We start from the raw sequence: 15,215 nt of genomic DNA, 5'->3' as shown, positions 1-15,215 counted from the left end.
ACTAAGCTGCCTTCACAGTTTGTAACTCTGTATTTACCTTTTTTTTCATCAGGAATATATTATTTTTGTATGTGTAGTTTTGGGCTATGTGGTATAGACACGTGGTTTCCAAAGTATTACTTCTGTTTAGGTAGTATGTGTCCAATACATTGTTTTTTAAAATGTCTTGGCTGTTGGGATCACGTTTGGCTATTGTTTCCATATCTTCGTATGATTTTAGAACTCTTTTTCTAGATTTAGCTGGGCCAAGGCTTAGCCATACTATATTTTCAGATTTACCATACAATGCAGTACCAGTTAAACGATCAGCTGCTTCATATGATCCACATTCTCTATGGGAGAGCATTTTTATGCCCAAACTGTATAATTTCTGAGACACTGTTTTATCTGATGACAGGTCATTCCAGAGGTCTTGGAGCTCTGTCTTTTCTGCTTTGGTGAAGTATGCTGTGACATATCGTGCAACTGCAGTAGAATTGCCTGCAATGTACTGCACATCTATGTTTGCATTCCATAAGTGGGCAATGATTACATTATAATCATTGATATATTTTTCTTCTTCTTTTCTTTTTATGTAATATGCATCACTGTCTTGACCAAATTTAGGAGCATCTTTAATCCATAAAAGCATGTGGATATGTGGTGCTCCTCTGGCTTGGTATTCTTTTCTCCAAAAGAAGTGTTGCACTTCTCCAAGGGAAGGAACAGTTTTATTACAAATAAAATGTAGCATAGCAATGGAGCAATGGTGAAAATATCTTGAAACATTAACAGGATCCAAAGAACAAAGTTCTCCAGGCGTTAGTATATCTATGTTTGTTTTGTTTTTGTTTGATATGCGCAGGAAATCATGTAAATCTTCCCATGCATATTCTGCACAACTTAATGTAACAAACCAAGTGGGTGGGCCAAGGTTTCTGATCATACAACGTACATCTCCATGACGTTGAACCCAGTACTCTTTAGTACCACGCATATTTGCTAATAGATTTGTAATATTTGATTGTAAAACCTCATCCTTTTGTTGCACTTTTTGTAATAATTGTGTAGCTGTCATATTTTGAAAGTGTGATCCTGATTTTAATATGTGTGCAACTCTGTAACATAAAGTTGCTAGTTCACTTTCAAAGAGTAGGTGGAATATGTATTCCACATTTTGTCTAAATCTGGGATCTTCAGAATACATCCGTAATGAGCGGTATTCTGATGCTGATATTTGAATAGGTCTATCATCGTACCTTCCTCCTTTGCCAGTAGGAACGAGTAGAGGAAAAGCGCGTGCTGTATGCTTTTTGGTGATCCTTTTGTTTGACGAATTTGGTATGTTTCTAGTGCATCTTCTATGGTGTCAGAGTGCAAAGGATGAATTGTATAATGGTCTAAAGTATTTGATATTGTAGCAGGATCTAGGAGCTCAAATTGACCAGTTTCTTGTGTTTCTTGAATTATTTCAGATGTATGCTTCAAGGTTTCTTCAATGTTAATTTCTTTGTAATAATCATTATTCTCTTTAAGATATTGCAAGGCTTGTCTAACTTTATGTAAATCTACCAGCTGTTGCCATATTTTTTGGTCTTTTGTAGGTACTCCATTTACTAAGATAATTAAAGATTGCTGCATTGGACGTTGCACTCCTAGAGTATGCACATTTTCTTTCAGATCTAATGGTAAATAAACTACTTTTCCATGAATGCCTTTTACCAATTCAGAGGGAGGTAATTTTTCTGTTTTTGGTTGAAGGCGTATTATTGCTTGAAATGGGTGCACTGTTTGAATTATGATGCTCTGATATAAATTAAGTTGTTGTAGGGGTTTTGGTAGTGGGTATAATTCCAAATTATTTGTGATAGCACGTGAAGGAGTTTGGTTGTTGTCAAGTTTTGTAGTGCAGTAACTGCAAAGTATTAATGGGTCAGTTATTTCGTATTTGTTTTCTGCTACAAGGTAGAGAGCTAATTCAAACCATTTAGAATCTTCATTGTCTTCTATGTTGTATGATAGGTCTACAGTTTGTGTGTTACTTTTATAAAAAGTTCTGCGGCAACATACACACACATGGTTTGGTACTTCAGCTGATGTACTTTTAAATTGTATGTTTTTTTTTTGTATGTGTTTAGTAAAAGGTTGCCATGTGTAGAATTGTTGCTAATTTGGTTTAAAGCTATTTCATTCTGAAAGTGGCTTTCAATTCCAAAATATTTTTTCTGGATAGAACCGATTTCTTCAAGTAGGTCTTTTGCTGTCCCGTGTGGAAGAATGTTATTTAAATTGGCTAGTGCTAAAGCAGGACTTTTAGCATAGTACAGTTTATAGACTAGATTTCTTATAGTTCAATGATGTGTTGATATCCTTTTGATATCTTGGAAGGTGGTTTTACAAGTAGGTCCTGTAATGCAGGCCAATGAATGTCCTTGTAGTCCTGTGTACTTGCGCACTGGACAGGTATCCAAATTTTGCAGTAGTTTAATTTTGATTTTGTCTTTGCTTTTTACATATTGATTGAGGAATTGGCGTAAAGACTTGAACATTTTTTGGGAAGTTTTCAGGACATATTTTTGTAAGGAGTACTTCTTTTTCCATTATGGTATTAATCACTTTTTCATAACCTCAACCACTGCTATGTATGGCAATTCTATTTGTTTGCTTTTGTTTGTACGCTTCTTCATTAAAGTATGGTTCTGTGCTCGTAGTGTGATTCCATTCACCTCCACAGATACTTAAGAAGTACTTTCTGTTGACATTTTGTTTATTGAGAAGTCTTTTTTGTAATTTAGTTATTAGTTTTGTTAGTGGTTTCATTTTGTTTAACACTAAAATAAATAACTTTCTTTTGAGAAGAATTGCACTGTCTATCAACGCTTCTAAGATTAATTTCCTACGATAGGTTTTAAGCATTGAACCTGATTTCTCTCCTGTTTTTATAAGATTTTGAAGGACTTTGTGACGGTACATTTTGGCTAAAATACTTTTCTTGGTATGCTTACTTTGCACTATATCAAAATTTAAAGAAGCAGTTTTATCTGTAGTGATAGCTGATTTTCTGTAAATTGTTTTTTGGTTTGTTTTACATTTTAATAGAGGAGGCAAAGTTTTTGTACTTGAAACTTCTTGTATTTCACTAAATGACTGTATTAGCTGTTTTGTTTCAACTTTTTTTTACAAATTCTGCTAGAGATGGATGCTTATGTTGGACACTTTTATTTTCATGTGCTCTACTTCTGTGTTGCTTTCTATGAATTTGACTTTTGGTAGGCATTCTTTAAGGTCTGTTGAAAAAAATAAAGAAGGTATGGGTTGGGGTGTTCTGCAATGTATGTGTGAGGTGGGCATGAGTGTTTGAGTAAGATGATAAAGATGTATGTAATGGTGTGTGATTGTCCATTGGGAACTACAACTAGTATGGATGGGTATTCTTGAATGTATGTGCTACTAAACTGGGGTTCAGATGACAGAAAAAAGTAAGCTAGTGGTGTGGAGAAGTACAAATAGTAAATCTAATGTATACAATTAAAACAGTTGTTTGTTCTATAATATCAAAATTCTAGTGGTTGAGTTGGGTAATCTGTGTGTTCAGAAATAGGAATTTGTGGGCCATTCTGGCTATAAATCGCTGTTTAAGACATGGTGATTTTTGGACAGAATGGTGCACAATCTCTATTTTTAGGCACAGAAATAGCATTAATTAACTTTACAGTGTGTTTGAGTAATAATACAAATATTATGGTGATACTCTACTATTTTTTTTTTCTAAAATGAACAGGTTACTACTTAGTTCTTCTTTGTTCTTCAAATTCGGCTGCTTCTTTTTAGGAGAATGGTCTTCACTGCAATTGTGAAAGAAACAAATTAGTAATTTTGTTTGTATATAGCACTGTTTTTAATTTAGACATTGATTGAAAAAAAGACAGTACATTCATTTTACAGATTACACAAGCTAAAAGTCAGTTTGAAAATGTGTTCATGTACTGTACAGAAAATATGCATACCTGTAGTTTGTGTTCATGCAAATGGATATGCATGGAGCTGCAAGGAGAAATCTTGGAGACTTGTACAGTATTTCTTGTAGATGGTGCTTGCCAATGATATGACACTTGTACTCAGAATGATTCACAGTACATGTGCAGTGCTGATCTATGATGATGCAGTTAGATGTAGAGGTCTTGAATGTGATTGGTGGATGGTCATGTGACTTCTTAGCTACATCCAATGAGGGAATGGCACAGAGAGTGAAGTGGAAATGGTGGAAGGGCTGTTCATGTTATGATATGTCCGCAGACATGGTGGTAGTTCGCGGACATCAGGTGTTACATCCGGGGATTTTTGGGTTCAGAAGTCATACAAATGAGAATGAGCACTGAAAGGGATTGGTCAGGAAAGTTTAGTGGGTGTGTTGTGCCAGGAGAGAGTTTCTCAGATACTCTTTTTGCTGAGAGAACAACAGATAGCTATGGCTGTGTGTTTCAGAAAACAGATTGTTTGGATTTTGGGAGATTCGTGGATACATTGGTTGAAGGTGCATGCAGAAAGCTGTGGAGTAGCTGTAGATCTTGGATTTCCACATGTGGAAGTACACTGGCATGGAGTACGTGGAATGAAGTGATTGGACTTACTACTTCTCTGTGCTACTTTGGAGACAGAGCAACATCCAAACATAATTGTAATTCATTGTGGAGGGAACAGTTTAGGACATGTGTCTGGAATTTCTTTGCAATTTGCTATGAAAGAAGGACTTGGGAAAGTCATGGACATGTTTCCTAATTCTCAAGTAATATTTTCACGTATTGCGCAGAGACAAATGTGGCTTCGTTCTTCTTCATTTGGTCCACAAATGTAAAAAGCAAGGCGCAATGTTAATAAGGCTGTTTGTGCCTTTCCAAGAGATTTTGGCATGTCCTCTTTTCACAATGAAAATATTATGTTTCGTAGTACATACAATTTTCGCAGAGATGGAGTCCATCTTACTTATGCTGGCAATCAGATTTTTCTGAGAAATGTACAAAATGCATTGCAACCTTTTTTAGAATTACAGCGTCCATTTTGAAGTAGGTGTTGAGTATTTATAATTTTTGACATACAAATACCTCCCAAAGGCTCTTTTCAGAGCCACTACTTCCTCCCAGAGAAAATTGCAATGGCTATGATAGGGTAGCACCCCAAATTTTTAGATGTCCTCGGACTGTCCGCGGACTTCTAAAAAATACAAAGGGCCCTGCTTCATTTATTTTCACTTCTATTTTTTAACTGTGAAAGGCGGCTCTGAAAAGAGCCTTATTTTTTTGATTATTGTTATTTTGTATTTTTTTTGTTTTCTATACACGACACGATAGGAGAGGAGGGGAAAGGAGGGTAAAGGGGGACACCAACCACAAGGATCAGAAAGGGCGAGCTGAGAGAGGAAGATGTAGAGTGGGTTTTATTTGGGTAGTGAGCAGGTATTTTCATGCTCTGAGACGATAGTCTCAAAAGCACTGCAAAGTCACTCCCCCCTGCAGATTACTGTGTCACAGTACATACATACAACTGTGCCTTCAAAAGGTAATGGTCAACAGAATTATGTATGGCCTGTGAGGCAGCTTGAGGAAGACGCTGTCCCACAGAGGTGGTCCTTGTGGTGACAGGATCAGAAACGGAGGATGAAGTAGAGGAAAACAAACCTACTACGCTCCTCGCAAGGTACAACCTTGCGAATGGCCCCAGAGTGAAATGATCTTAGGTGTTGCTTCATGGTAGTGGTCCCAAAGCTGTACGAACCATGCCTCCCGCGACTGAGTACCATTTTGCACTCATTGCAAGTGACATGGTTCGCACAAGCCTTAGGACCATTCCCATGAATGGTATACAACCGCCACCCCCAAGACTCACGCCTAGTATGGGTAGTAGGGATTTCCTCTAGCTCATTCTTGTCATCCTCTTCTTCCTCCTCAGCATCCTCACTCCTGTTCCCCTCTTCAGGCCCTTGGGAAGGTGGTGGTGGTGGTGGAGGGGGTGGAGGTGGTGCTGAAGCAGGTGCAGCACCAGGTGGCAGTAGCGCAGCCATGGATGCCATCTCGATGATGGTGTAATCTGCATGTTGCAGGAAAAATAGCTGTGCCCTGAAGAATAGCCAGAAACACAATGAGAATAAGCTCTAGGGCGTGGTCTTTTATATGTTTGCTTTTACGCGGTTCGCGGACAGATCGAACACAAAAAAATGTTCAAAAACTTTCAAAAAGTATGTAGAAACTCAGGATTAGTATGTGGGACTTGTGCTATGGTGAGTTTTTTTTGATAAATATTGTGGATTACTTGAAAATGTACTTTTAAATTGTTCGGGGACACGAACAGTGTCCGCATTCAGAACACGCGATCAGCATGGGTGCGGTCACATGATCGCATTGTGAGCATGTTCTCGAAGGAAACGGCTGTCCGCAGGACACCAAATGCACGGACATTGGTTTGCGCATGCGCGTTTATGTTCTATGGACACTGTTCGGTCCTGAAGTAATTAAAAGTGCGTCACACATCAAACGAACATTTCTGGACACTGCATATGTTCTAGAACAGTTTGAAGTTTGTAGCGAACAGTACGGACAGGTAGAGTGTTCTTCAGGACACCTCCATTTTTGTTTATTTACAAACATTTCAGGACACAGCGTGTGTTCTTAGAACAGTTTCAACTTGCTAGCGAACAGTACGGACAGGTATAGTGTTCTTCAGGACACCTCCATTTTCGTTTATTTCTGAACATTTCAGGAAACCAATTGTGTTCTTAGAACAGTTTTAACTTGCTAGCGAACACTACAGACAGGTATACTGTTCATCAGGACACTTTAATTTTTGTTTCTTTACGAACATTTCAGGACACCGCGTGTGTTCTTAGAACAGTTTCAACTTGCTAGCGAACAGTACGGACAGGTATAGTGTTCTTCAGGACACCTTCATTTTTGTTTATTTACGAACATTTCAGGACACCAATAGTGTTCTTAGAACAGTTTCAACTTGCTAGCGAACACTATGGACAGGTATAGTGTTCTTCAGGACACTTTAATTAACGTTTCTTTACGAACATTTCAGGACACCGCGTGTGTTCTTAGAACAGTTTCAACTTGCTAGCGAACAGTACGGACAGGTATAGTGTTCTTCAGGACACCTCCATTTTCATTTATTTACTAAAATTTCAGGACACCAATTGTGTTCTTAGAACAGTTTCAACTTGCTAGCGAACACTACGGAGAGGTATAGTGTTCATCAGGACACTTTAATTTTCTTTTCTTTACGAACATTTCAGGACACCGCGTGTGTTCTTAGAAAAGTTTCAACTTGCTAGCGAACAGTACGGACAGCTATAGTGTTCTTCAGGACACCTCCATTTTCGTTTATTTACGAACATTTCAGGACACCAATTGTGTTCTTAGAACAGTTTCAACTTGCTAGCCAACACAATGGACAGGTATAGTGTTCTTCAGGCCACTTTAATTTTCGTTTCTTTACGAACATTTCAGGACACCGCGTGTGTTCTCAGAACAGTTTCAACTTGCTAGCGAACAGTACAGACAGGAATAGTGTTCTTCAGGACACCTCCATTTTTGTTTATTTATGAACATTTCAGGACACCAATTGTGTTCTTAGAACAGTTTTAACTTGCTAGCGAACACTACGGACAGGTATAATGTTCTTCAGGACACTTTAATTTTCATTTCTTTGCGAACATTTCAGGACACAGCGTGTGTTCTTAGAACAGTTTCAACTTGTTAGCGTACAGTACGGACAGGTATAGTGTTCTTCAGGACACCTCCATTTTTGTTTATTTACGAACATTTCAGAACACCCGCGCTGTCCGCGGACACCTACATTGTTTTTTTTTTTAAACAGAAACTAATTACAACACAATATAAAAATGTAACTTTATTTAACATATATTAATAATTTATGATAGAGAAGGTGAGGCAGAAACAGAAACAAAAACAGGAGAATTTGGGGTTTCAACATGATTGGTATCCGGTGAATAAGGGATGGAAGTCTCATCAAAATGTTTTGGGTTATGGAGAGGGTTTGGGGATAATTGACTGGCATATGGTGAGGGGGGACACGTACATGTGGGGCAATGGTATGAGGTTTTTGTTTTAAAATGATCTTCAACAAAAGTTTTCAAATTATTAAAATTGGTTAACAATAAATCCATGTTTGATTTTATGCTGTCAAGCGTGTTTTCCATAACAGCTTCTTCAGAAGTATTTTCTATTTTGGTATGCTGTGTACAAAAAATATATATATATGTTAAATGTATATAAAATAATAATAATTAAATGGTTTATATTGTTAAGTGTTTACCATTAGTTTCACTATCTTGTGACATTTCCTCATATGGGAAATGCTGCTCTAGCCATTCCAGAGTACTAGACATTTCTCGGAGAAAAAAAATGGTATTATATTTTTTTTTAATCTTATACAGAAAGTGTATAAATATATGAGTAAAATGAAGTACACTTACTATTTCAGGTAAAGTATGTTCTAAGTACTGTGTAGGTCTGGTGTTGTTCTTAGTTCTGTAGTGTCTGTGAGGTAATTATGTTGGAAGCCAATTTATCTTCTTCTGATATATTCCATTTTAGAACATATTGGGCCTCATTAGGACCCTGGCGGAGAGGGTTTTACGCCAGCGTAGTGCATGGCGTACCTCTCCGCCATACTACGAGTTCCCGTAGCGCCATGGCGGCCTTTTCCGCCTGGTTTTACCAGGCGGAGAAAACCATGGCGCTACGGGACCTCGTTGTTAATTACGCCACCGTATTTTACGGTGGCGTAATTAACTCCTTCCCCACTCCCATTATACCCTATGGGGCAAAAATGGGAATGGGGAAGGGCAGAATGGGGATTGGGGATTTACCGCCCCGCCAAGGTCGGAATGGGGCGGTAAATCCGCCAACCCCCATGGCGCTATCGGCGGCTTTCCGCCATGCTTCGCGGTGCATTTAGCACCGCGAAATCCGCCTGGGTCGTAATGAGGCCCATTGTATTTAAATGAATGGTTAGTGTGTTATATATATGGGTTAAATTTCTTATGTATTACTACATATAATGTGTATGTGTGTTGCTTTTTGAATTTGTTAAATGTTCCTATGTTATGATATAACAATCAAGCATACCCCGCCCAGAGTTTTTAGGTAGTGGTACTGTTCTCCAAACATGTCCGCGGACATTAAAACAGTTTGCGGACATCCCCCTGCAGAAAGGGCATGAAACACATGATTAATGCTTCAAAGTCATCTGTGTGTGTCTCATCAGGCATCTCATTACTTGACCATGTCAGAGAGTCACATCACAAATCACACCATCAGTCCATCTTTCACATCCAATGTGTGTAACACTATCTACAGCATGAATTGCAACAAGCACTTGTACAGTAAAGATAAGAAACATACTACACAATGCATAGCAATGAATGTACACATTAATCATGAAACACCCCATCTAGCAAGAACTTAACAGTGGACAATAACACCAAAATCATCATCACTAGGGGTGTAAACACAAGTCACACAGCACCAGACCTGCCACAGATATGACAGTCCAAAGCCCTTGTGTAAATGTTTGTGACACCGAACCATCCTTGCGAGCCCATGGATAAGGGAGGCAGGAGTGGCATATGTGAGTCAAGGACCCCAAGCAGCAAACACATACACAAGACAAGCCTGAAGGGCCCAGCTGGAACAGACATTGGATGCCTTCAAAAGCCACAAAGCACCGCACCATCACATGAAAGCACAATAGACTAGCAATTTTAAACTGAATCAACTATTAACTAATTACACTAACAATGGAAAACCTACATTACCTAATTAAACTAACTATCAAACAGAAACTTAACTAACTAAACTAAAAGAAAAATCAAAAATGGCCACATACGACCCGGGGGGGAGGCGAGGCACCCAGGAGGGGGGAGGTACAGGGTGCTGGTCAACATCCACATGCGATGATGCTGAGCCAAAAAAAAAACCTCCATGGGCTCAACGCCTGCACAGCCCGACCTATGTGGGAGATAGATGGTCGTCCGAGTCTGGCTCATCCTGTAAAGGAGACGTGGCACAGTAGCCTGGCCATGCCTAGCTGCAGCTTGCCCCTCGTCGGCAGCAAGTCTGCCGGACGGGTGAGCCTGGTTCTGTGTGGCGATGTGACGTAGGTCTGCATGCAGAACCTAACATGATACACGTGCTTCCTCTTGCAAGGTAGCACGTGTAACACAGAGTTCCACCTGCAAGGCCTGGCTGGACAACCGCTGCACCTCCCAGCAAGCCTGTAGCTCAGCCGAGATGGTACGCTCAAGCTGTGCAAACCTCTCCTCGGCCCGCTGCCTCTGGGACATCATAAGGACACCCAGAGTGGATTTGAGGGAAGCATACTCCTCCCTCAGGGCATCCATGTGCGCCTCTGCGTGAGCAGCAATTGCTTTACGCAGAGACGACATTTCAGCCTGGCGTGCCCTGTCTGAGGCCGCCATGCCCAGCCTGAGCGAGCTGCTGGAGAAGCACCTGCCTAGCAGGGGGAGCACAGATCGAGTCACACGCTCCATGCTCTCAGCGATGTTCTCCATTGCTGCCCCCTGCCGTTCTGAATTGGCAGTCATGTCTTGCTCCCACTCAGTATACTGCGGTTGCGCGCGGTGACCGCGTTGCTGGGCTTGACCCCTGTGGGACCCAAGGACAGGGTGTCCTCGTTGTGTTGGCACCGCCCGTGGCTGCATGACTACATGCCCCCGTCGACGTGATGTCCCAGGCACATCAGTGACTGGTGTGGAGGGTGACCCTGCGTCCCGATCCACCACGGGCAGAGGAACCAAGACTGTCTGATCCCTCAGTGCAGGTGTCGCGGACAGAGGAGTGTCCACATCAGAATCACTCACCCCTGACACATGGACTTGATGCTCATCCAACTCGACATGGACGTCAGAGTCGTCATCAAGGCTGGACTCATAGGCAGCCAGAGACAAGATGGACTGTAGCACTTGGGGGTTTTCGTGGCCTACCTCCCCACGACCCCCACTTGTGCCGGGTTGCTGTAGTGGTAACAACCCTGTGTCTGGCATGACAACACCATCCTCTGCCTCCATTGCGTCATCACCTGAAAAATAGAGAGAAAAAAGTTCACTACACATATCAGAAGCACATAACACACACACACACCGACAACAAACACATCAGGCAGACATGTGACACACAACATAGAACATGGCCTGCAAGATGGGTCAACTTTGAATTGCTTCTGTGATCAGACCTGTTGAAAGGTGGCAGTTTGCATGGAAGTGGTATATGCAGTGCAGAAAATGTGTACGCCACTCACTAACTACATGTATAAGGACTCCAAGGTGTGTGTCAGGAAATGTGAAGGCAGTGCAAGGTCAAATTCAGGAATCACGTGCACTGTGCATGCAATGGGTAGCATATCTACAAGCCAAGCACCCCTCCACCCAAGTACAAAAGCAGGGATGCCTAGCATGGTATCAAAAGGCTGACCATACACCTGTGTATTGACAGGCAGTGTTGACTGGCATCAACAGCTTAATGTGATTCAAGTGACAACACTGCAAATGATGATGGGACAGTAAGCAGGAAACATGATGAAAACTCTGGAGGCCGTCCACGTGTGAAGAAGACACTACAACAGTCGGACAGAATCATTGGCCATTAAACAGGCTGAGGCCTGTGAGCCACGCAGATTGTCAGACCCTAAACATGTGTGCAACGCAGTACTGAGCCACAGTTGACATGGGAAGGCTGATGAGATGCCATGCAATGTATGTCACCCAGGACTTGTATTACAGTGATCATCCAGTCAAGGACACATAGGGGCATGCGTGCAATGCACATGGAGCATGAATGGGCACTCATGTCCCTGCGGGGCATCTGACCTATGCACAGTACAAGTGAGATACCCTGCATCAAGTACTAAGGCTGTACCACACGGCATATGTCTGGCAGATTGTACGCTGGAAGTTAGCATGTACACAGGACGCATGAACAGGAAAGTACACATTGGCAAGATTGAAGCAGACCAGTGCAAAGGTGGAACTGGGGTGCAGAGTGGCGGAGGAGGGGCAAGGGAGCATGCCTACATGGAGTCCCCGCATGCAGGCAGAGGAGACATGCACGTCAGTCATGCAATGACATTGTGCCTGGGCTGAGAGGAAGGTCACCCCACGCCACATGCAGAAGGGCCAGTGAGCTGGAACATGGACCGGAGGGGCATACTTGTAACCAGCATGTCAGTAGGGTGCAATAGTGGTGATGCAGACAGTCCCCGTCTGCTCCACATGTCCACCATCCAGCAGAGCAGACATGCATCACGGAAGCATTGCATTACTTACACATCAGAACCATGTACACGTCACATGTAGTGGCAATCATGCACAACACATCCCACAAGTGAAACACACACATCCTCAACAAACACGCATCAACACTCACTGGACTGGGCATCAAAGTCCAGCATCTCTCCCACTCCTTCGACCAATTCAGGTGGTATGAACTCTGCAACGAGTGCCTCATGCGGAGTGAGCTCTTCCTCCTCTGGTGCAGGCCCACAGCCAGAGTCAAGTTGTAATTAGAGACACGCTTAGCCATAGCGCTGCGTTTGAGGTCATTCCAACGCTTTTTGCACTCTTGCGCCGTGCGCACCTCATGGCCGAATGAACGGACATGTTACGCAACATGCTTCCAGTGGGTGTCACGGTGGGCAGCCGTAGTCTGACTATTGGTACCCACTACCATGTCACGGCTGTGGCCACGCACGTAGTCCATGAGGAAGTCCAGTTCCTGCTTGCAGAAAGGCTTCTTCCTTGACGTGCAGGAGGTCGTGGCTGTGTGTGGGGTCCCAGCCTGTGCTGCAGGTGCAACCTTCCTCCTCTTGGACTGTGGCGTAGACCCTGGCTGGCTAATGCCGCCGTGACCAGTATGGCGAGTGGGTTCAGTGGATTGAGCCAAGGGAGTGGCAGGTGGAGGGACGACCAAAGGCCTGACTTGTGTCAGTGGTATCTGGGTGCCCTCTAATGGACCCTGCGCAGCAACATCCGCTGTGGCAGGGTCATTGATCACAACAGTCCTGGTTGGCAGACTCACAACTGGAGTGTTGTTGGGTGCATCTGCCCCTGCACTTGCCAACACCCGGCTGTTCGGGGCAGCAGATGACACAACTGCCCTAGGGACACGTGTCTTGGTCAGAGCAGCCCTGCGTGCCCCTATGGTTTCCCTGCTGGCCTGTTGGAAATCTACCAAGGGCTCCTCAAGTGCCAACGCAGCCTGCACTGGCAGACCCTGAGCCTGGTTGGTGGTGTCCACAGCTGCACCTGCAGCTACCACTACCCTTGGGCCCGTGGCAGTCGATGGAACGGACTGCCGGGTCACACGGGCGCCAGTGCCAGATGCAGAAGCTGCATTCCCCGGAACCACAGGGGGTGGTGGTATGACTGCACCAACACATGGCACAACATTGTGCTCAAGTGGCACACCCCTGCCTCTTCCTCCTCTGTGGCCGCCCTGGACACCCTGGAGTCCCCCTACTCCCTGGTCACCATGGCCACGTCCCTGACCACGCCCGCCAAGAGGAGTACGCCCAGCTGAGGCGCCCCTCACCTTTGGTGTCCTCCCAACCATGGCACAGATGTAGTAGTGCCGGCACATATGGAGTAGTGCCAATGGGAGGTGTACACCACAATTAACCTGGGCAATTGGGGTGAAGGGGGTGGGAAGCAAGATGTTAACAGCCCCCCTGCACCTGCAAGGCTGTATGTGACCCCGGTGATGTAGTGACGGGTCACGCAATGCTCAGGCACCCCAAAACTGCAGTAAAACCGTGCACGCAACCCCGCAGCCTACGTGCATAGAATCAACCTCCCGCAGTACGCGGTGGCACCCAGTAACACGAATAACGTGTACGCATGGGACACGCAGGCTACTATGATCTCGAAAATGGGTGCGATACACAGGGGCACCGGCAGTGGGAAAAATACTGTGTGCAACTCACCGCCTGACTAGCGCGATGCGGAAAAACACACGTAGCCAATACCCCCGCCAAAAGAAGAGATAAGTCCTTGATAGCTGTGAAGTTGTGATGGCGCGCGAAACAACAGGAAGCAGCAACACACGTCGGTCTCCACGAAAGGTACGTACAGCGAACTACTGCCCCCGCTCACCTTTAACCCATGCTGAGGGAAACGCCCGCGGGCGTCACGTCACTTACGCGCATGGGCCCTTTCCCCGGATTACACGCATTCCCACGTTGACGTGCAGTTTTTCACGCACGCTGAAACGCCCGTGCACGCCCGCTCGCGTCACGTCACAGAGGCGCTTACGTTTGAAGGGCCTTTGGTCCAATGAAATTGCGTGTGCGTGCAGACGCGCTTACACGCTAAGGGCCTTTCCTCAAATTACACGCTGACGTGCAGAATTGTCACATGCCAAATCAATCCATATCAAGCTGGCCACGCGTAAGCACATGGAAGACCATGCTCCTGCCCAAAAGGCCGAATTACTGCCCCCCAGAGCCCCGAGCAGCCTCCCACGAGCCATCTGCTGCTGCCTGCCTGCCTGCCTGCCTGCTGCCACCGTGCCCTGCCATTTGGTGCCTGCACATCAGCCATCTGCAGGGGTCCAGTTGCTGTGTCCACCCCTGCTGGAACAGAAGACTCCCGACTGGGATACCATCGCTCCACAACCCAGCCCCAGGACTCCAGTTGCCCACCCACGCCTGCCTCGGGGGTCGCCATGTCGGGGCAAACACAATCCGAGACCACTGGCGACCCCCAGCCAGAGGGGCAGAAGGCCACCAGCTTCAGTCAGAAGGAAGTTGGTGTCCTGGTGGAGCATGTCCTGGGGCATTATGATGCCCTCTTCGGATCATCACGCGCTGACAAGGAAGGATGGGACAGGATCTGGACGGACATTGTGACTGCCATCAACGCGGAGGGGGTGGCAGTCCGACTATTCCATCATGTCAAGAAGCGCTGGGAGGACTTCAGGTCCAGGACCCTCAAAAAGGCCTGGCGCCTCTTGAAGGCAGCGGATGCTAATGGGCGGGGCCACTTGTCTGAAGATCAGATGAGGGTCCTGGAACGCATATCCCCAGCGCTCCATGTCCAGGTCCTTGAGAGGCAGACCCGTCTGGAGTCGAGCAGTAAGTGGCCAAGCATTGCTGTGTGGGACAGGGCATGTTGCAGTGTGCTGGTTTTCTGATACTTGCCTGTA

This window comes from Ambystoma mexicanum, chromosome 9 (genome assembly GCF_040938575.1).
Source record: "Ambystoma mexicanum isolate Mex_15411 chromosome 9, UKY_AmexF1_1, whole genome shotgun sequence".
Classification (NCBI taxonomy): domain Eukaryota; kingdom Metazoa; phylum Chordata; class Amphibia; order Caudata; family Ambystomatidae; genus Ambystoma; species Ambystoma mexicanum.
Note: the sequence above shows the minus strand (reverse complement) of the source record.